Raw genomic sequence first — 6,621 nt, 5'->3', positions numbered from 1 at the left:
CAGTGTCAAAGGTTTATCCCGTTGGCTGGGTCTGGTTGAATCAATTGGTAGGAGGGTGGCTAACTACTAACGAATGATTCATATGTTTTTGTAGGAAACGTAGTGTGAGAGAAATAGAAATGGAGAGACTACAATACAATTTTTAAAAACCTCTCTTAAGTATAATGTCACAAGAAGTCAGCTACCAAATGGTACAGACTGCCTGGCTGTATCTATGTAAAGAACAAAAACAGACAAAAGTGATAGGAGGTAGTAGAAGTCAGGAAAGTGCTCGTATTGCCACTCTTGCAGCGTGAGGATTAGTGGATGGAAGAGGGAAGCCCCGGGCAGGGGGAGGGGCGGGGTGGGGCTCAGTTGGCGAAAACTCATGAACCATTTGGGGTATGTATGTTACACTTCAACTGAAAGTGTCTTAAAATGCCGGTCAGGAATCTAAGCCTTTGGACCTGACTTCCAGTTTACAGGATATTCAGGGGAAGGCAAACAAGGTAAATGACACCAGGACAGTCTCCGAGGTCAATCTCTTCAGAAGATCACAGTCACACACACAGAGGTTGAGGGACTGAGCTAGAATGAGGCTAAAAGAGCCAAGTGTGAATTTTGTTTGGTTCAAGAAAGTTAACAGTACTATTTTAATATTCTTCCATCAGTTATAACAAAGGTACCACACTAAAGTTAAACCATTAATCGTACACTTTGGATGGACTGTATGGTGTGTGAATAAAGCTGCTTTTTAAAAAAAATGAGCACGGAGAGTTAGAGACAATAAAGTGACAAATATGGCTCCAGAATCTTCCTCTGGTACTAGCCCAGTTAATGGCATCTCCATCCACCCCGTCACCAAGTCCAAAGTCTGTACATCGTGCTGGACCAACCTCCTTCTTCATCCCCCAGTCTAGCTGTTCACCAAATTCGGAAGGTTACCCTCTCTCTTTCCGCCTCTCTCTAAGATCAAGGAAATAATAGCACCTAGCTTAGAGAGGTAGTGAGGATTAAGTGCCATCCTTAATAATGGGTTAAGTATCATGTACCTTGTGCTCAATCAATGTTAATAATATTAGTAGGAAAAATCCTGACGTCTACCTTAATGGAAGAGGAGCTATGACATTTCCAAAGACTGAATTCTTCTAGCTCACAGAAAACGAAGACACGCTCCTCAGCCTTGAACCACCCAGGCTTCCAAATGAGCCATCAAATTCCAGTAGAAAAGAAACATACAGAGAAACATGTCTGGCTTTTTTTTGGGGGGTGGTGGGGGTGGTGGCAGGGCTAGGGTAGGAAGGGGATGTGGGCTGGAGACCAGATAGACTGGGAAAGGGGCCAGGGATCTGCAAACCCCAAAGCTAACCGAGACCTGGCTTAGAGCTCTCAGGACCTGGTGGGCCATGGCTCTGTAGATTCTGGGGGAGACCAGATAACAGAATCTGGGGTTCCATGCTAAGATTTGCAGAGAGAGGAGAAAGCCATGGCAAGGGACTTCTCTGTGACCCCTGCTCCCCTCCAGAAGATCTGGGAGTTCCCAGAATATTGCCTGGTAAAGACTTTCTCATCTACCTTTACTAGAAGGAACCCCAAACAGTTATAATTTACTTCGGAAAAATAAAGACAGGTGAATATTTCTTCAGCTGTCAGTGTTGTGTTATTACGTGTGCCTTGCTGTTGTGATCAAAGTAAAAATTTATTTAAAAAGTCATTGAATTTGAAGTAATTGCACAGTCATTATACATTTTTCTCGGTCACTGGTTCTAAAAGTCCTATGACTGTGGGAGGGCCTGAGAGAATTTTCTTTCTTTTTTTCCTGTTAAATATGGGTCCTCATTCTGGAGCGATTTGGGAACTACTAGCTCACGGGGTAGTGTCCAACCGAATCAACAAGGCACAGAATCCTATGCATGGCAGGACTCCCCAAACTCATTTCCTGGCCCTCTGAAGAGGACAACGTTTATGTGTCCGTTCATTCATTCATTTGCTCATTCCACTGCCACTTGTTAAGCCTCTGATGGTATCCAGCTCCGTTCTAGATCTTTGGAAAGAGGGCGGGGAAGAAGACCCAGGGACCTTCGCCTCTACCCTCCCTGGCGAACCCCGCTGGTTCACGACTCCACACTCTTCCTTTCTGCTCGACAGTCCAGCCTCCCTGCTTTGCCAAATCACACTTACCAGGCCAACAATTCGTGCTTCAACTTTGGCAGGAAACTTTTTACAATCCTCTCAGATAAGCAGAGTCCCGTCTTGTGTTCTCATAAAACCCTGCCCATGCCTCCAGCCTACCAGCTGGTGTGGAAGCGATCTCGTTATGTCTGAATCCCTCATGAACACGGGAAGTTGTCCTGAGCTGTACACACTGTTGTGCTGCCAGACCCTTAGCGGGGAACCTGCACAGGGGAGGGCTCCTGAATGCTAGGAAAACTGACCCAAACGTGCTCTCTCTTGTCCCAGCGATGGGACGCCCATCGATCCAGTGGTTCTCAGCAGAAGCGGCGCATCAAATCAGCTGCAGAGCTTTTTAAAAAGCATGGCTTGGGGTTCACCCCCAGAGAATCTGATGACACTGATCTGGGGCAGAGGTGTTATTTAAAAGCTCCCTAAATGGCTCTGTGCTGCATGCCCAGTTGAGAGCAACTTACAGAGCGGTACAACAAATAAAAGCCCAAAGATCTGGTCCTTGAGAAAGCTCTCGCAACTTCCCCGGGCATATTGAGGGCATGAACTGGGTCACGAGGCCAGCACGGAGTTTCCGAGGAGCCTCGCTCCCGGAGACGGCGCGGGGTATTGTTCTAGGGCCGCGCTTTGCCTGCGTCTAGGTGAGCGGGGACAGAAGCAGAGGACAATGGCAGGAAGAGGATCGGGTCGGGGCTGAGGAGGCAGATGCAGACCTAGAGCCAGGGCTCGGTGATTGGTAGCAGGGAGGGAGCCCACCTTAGCCCCGCCTGCTGGGAGAGGACCTGAGAGGAGCTCCCCACCAAGGCCGTCTTAGGGGCCCGTCGAGAACCTTCCCCGAGGTGTCAGACATGGATGCTCGCTCAGCGCCAGCGCAGAGCTGCACGAGTGCTGCAGCCCACTCCAGAGGCCCCACGGTGGAGCGTGGGGAGGAGGCGCCCCACTCGTTTTGGGTGATAGCAGGACTCCTGCTCTCCTGCTTCTGTCCAACACAGCCCCGGTTCAGCCCCGGGTCATGACTTAGTGTGATTTCCCCTCTTGTAGGGAATGAGTCAGATCCCCTGAAGAAAAGAAGTAAAAGGAAGAAGACTGTTTAAAATACCTCAAAAGGTCCCAGCAGCATCTTATCTAGGAAAGGTGTTATGTGGGTGGATGATCAATCACGGCTTGGTTTCCACTGGTTTCTGCACCGTGCAGACGGGGGAAATTAGATATGGGGCCTTCCAAGCAGATAAGAACCATGCAAGATACTGCCAACTCAGACTGAAAAGCCAAGGGACAGAGCAGTGTGGCATCTTAGAAGAACTAAGAAGGAGAAGTGCCCCAGTGCCAAGTTTTGAGACTCTCTGTTCTACAGCCTAGACTCTGTACTGTTAATGAAGAACCACAAAGAAGTTTGACATCTAGTATCTTTGCCCTAGTATCTTTTCCCTACCTCCAAAAAAAAAAATCCTTTTTTTTTTTGCAAAATCCACTAAGCCTTAGCTAATTTTTGGATTTTCGCCCCTCTATTATCTTACTTACATATTTCCTGCACTCCTTACATTCATCATTCATTTTCATTTTGAATACGATGTAATGGGAAATAATGGTCTATATCTTCAGCATAATACCACTTCATATACCTGTAAACCCATCATTCAGTCAGTTTTCATGTCTTCAGACTAAACAATATAGCCTCAATTTACATATCCTCCCTAGGTTATTGAAAAAAAAAATCTGTTTCCATGCATTTGAAGTGCAGAACAGTGATCATTTTAAATCACAGTCAATGGTCCAGCTTTTCCCTTGAATAAAATTCAGGTACCATTTAGTTCACAAAGATAATTTTACTTCAAGATTTACAGCAGTGCCTCTCATAGGAAACAATCTTGCCTTCCATCCCCCAGGCCCTATTTCTTTTTTACCTGCCCTCGAGTCCACAAGGCTACATTTAAAAATGAGTCAAGAATAAAACACAACAGAAATAGCTCCTGTATAAGAAACATGTCCTGGGAATCTTTGAAAACCAGTGATAACATATTAGACATTTCTTTCATAATACCAAATAGGGAGGGCAATGCCTGAGCGCGAGGCCACGGTGGCGTCTGATATAGGAAGTGCCTCTGGGGGCTACGTGTCTCATGGATCTGATTCTTGGACCAGGTTTAAATGTTCATCAATAACTAGAGCAGCAGCAACACTCCCACACGAGGCCACTGCCAAGGAATAGGACACACTATCTCCTTCTTCAGTAGGTTGGACCAATACCTTGCATTATTGTGTAGGTCTGCCCTGCTATCTTTCACAAAATTCAGCTTTAAAGATCACTTGCTTTGGTCAATTTCACCCAAGTTCTAGTTCATTTGTTCTTCTCTAGAATAGCCTTCATCCTGCTTTGGGATTGTTGTATCCAGGTTCTACATACGTAATATGGAGATTGCCCTACCCACTCCTACACGGCAATAAGAATAAAGGTGGAAATATTAATGGAGTATCGTAAATGTTTAGATGACAAATGTGGGGTGAATACATAGTGTTAGCCACCGTGGTTGAGTGAGCAGTGTAGCAAGAACGCAGGGGAGAAAAGGTGTATTGAGGTGAGTTTATGGAAGAGGCTTTAAAGAATTTGGATTTAGAGCTCTGTAGGTGTGACTAGATATACTGAAAGGCTGGTAGGAACTTTTCATCTAGGTTGTCTCTTGACTTCAATTCCATAAGTAGGAATGACCAAGGAGCTTCCAGTATAATAATTGGGAGCTCCACACCAGGATTTTTTTCAAAGCATATTAACTTAAGGCTACCTTTTTTCTGTTCTCCAAGTCCCCACTACCAACCAACTCCAGATCCAATTACAAAGAGCCCAATAATTAACTCAGCTGAAATGAGTTTCTTACTCAAGTGGACCAAGTAACAGAGGAAAGCATCCAGAGAGATAGAATCCCAGAGTTTTAGACTCTCCTCTGTCTTTTGGCCATGAGCCTCAAATGCATCTGATCATGAAGGTGGGATAAGTGACAGAAGATGAATCTAAAAATGGGACAATCCAGGAAGCAGACTTGGCCCAGTGGTTAGGGCGTCCGTCTACCACACGGGAGGTCCATGGTTCAAACCCAGGGCCTCCTTGACCCATGTGGAGCTGGCCCACACACAGTGCTGATGCGCACAAAGAGTGCCCTGCCACGCAGGGGTGTCCCCCGCGTAGGGGAATCCCACACGCAAGGAGTGCGCCCTGTAAGGAGAGCCACCCAGCGCGAAAGTTCACCCTGCCCAGGAATGGTGACACACAAACAGAGAGCTGACACAACAAGATGACGCAACAAAAAGAAACACAGATTCCCGCGCCACTGACAACAACAGAAGCAGACAAAGAAGAACATGCAGCAAATAGACACAGAGAACAGACAACTGGGGGGGGGGAAATAAAATAAAATAAAATAAAATAAAATAAAATAAATAAATAAATAAAAGAAAATGGGACAGTCAGGTGACTCTGTGCCCTCAAGGAGACTGTGATGCAGTGGAGAAGAAAGCTAGGAAACCAAAGGGGTGATGAGACAATGTAAGCATCACTGCAAGGGAGCCATGCTCAAATGTGGTTGGGAGCAGAGAGTGAAGGGCTCTCAGTCTGCCAGAAAGGGTCAGGAAAGCCTTCCTAGAGGGAGAGGTGGCTGAGGCAAGTCTTGAAGAGTCAGCACAGACTCTCAGGTAGATCGAGGAGCAGAGCACATGTGCAAAGGTGGAGGCATTTGGAGAACTGTAAGCTATTAGGTAAGGCTGGAGCCCAGGGGCCTGAGCAGAGGGCCCTCCAAGCTCAGTGTCGGAGGCTGCATGCAGTGTGGGGACGCTGATGGGAAGGGAGTAAGGGGATAAAATGGAGGAAGCAAGAAAGATGCAAGGAACGGAAAGTGTCGGGAAGACGGGGTCGACATCTGTTCACGGGTTGTGTGACTTCAGTCATGGAACAGCATCTGAACACCTTCAATGTGACAATGTCTTCAGCTCTGGGGATAAACAAGACAAAATTCAGGCATCCAAAGAGCTTCCAGTCTGTGGACTGAAAGAGACATCTGGACAGAGATCTTCAAATGCAAAAAGATAATATGCTCTTGACAGAGCAGTATTTAGCACGATGTGGAGGGAAAAGACACAATCCTTGCTTTCAAGGAACTTACCATTTAATGAGAGCCATGATGTGGAGGGAAAAGACACAATCCTTGCTCTCAAGGAACTTACCATTTAATGAGAGCCATGATGTGGAGGGAAAAGACACAATCCTTGCTCTCAAGGAACTTACCATTTAATGAGAGCCACAGATAGGTATAACACAGCAGAAGGGACGGAAGTTTGATAGAGGAACAGTGTACTTTGAAAAAAAATGAAACAAATTTTAACCGGGGATTGAGGAAGTTCTCCACGAGAAGGTGGCATTTCAGTCAAATCTTGAAAAATGGGCTGTGCAAGTGAATGGAATGGCAGAAA

At 46.2% G+C, this 6,621-nt stretch overlaps 1 non-coding gene across 1 annotated transcript; it reads left to right on the top strand.

Annotated features, from left to right (window-relative positions):
• The first annotated feature begins 5,188 nt into the window (after window positions 1-5,188).
• On the top strand, window positions 5,189-5,264 carry TRNAG-ACC (transfer RNA glycine (anticodon ACC)). Its single transcript has one exon. It is a non-coding gene; the product is annotated as a tRNA-Gly (tRNA).
• The last annotated feature ends 1,357 nt before the right edge of the window (window positions 5,265-6,621 follow it).

This window comes from Dasypus novemcinctus, chromosome 13, assembly GCF_030445035.2.
Source record: "Dasypus novemcinctus isolate mDasNov1 chromosome 13, mDasNov1.1.hap2, whole genome shotgun sequence".
In the NCBI taxonomy this organism is placed as follows: domain Eukaryota; kingdom Metazoa; phylum Chordata; class Mammalia; order Cingulata; family Dasypodidae; genus Dasypus; species Dasypus novemcinctus.
The sequence above is the reverse complement of the archived record's forward strand: the minus strand, read 5'-3'. Positions and strand labels throughout refer to the sequence as shown.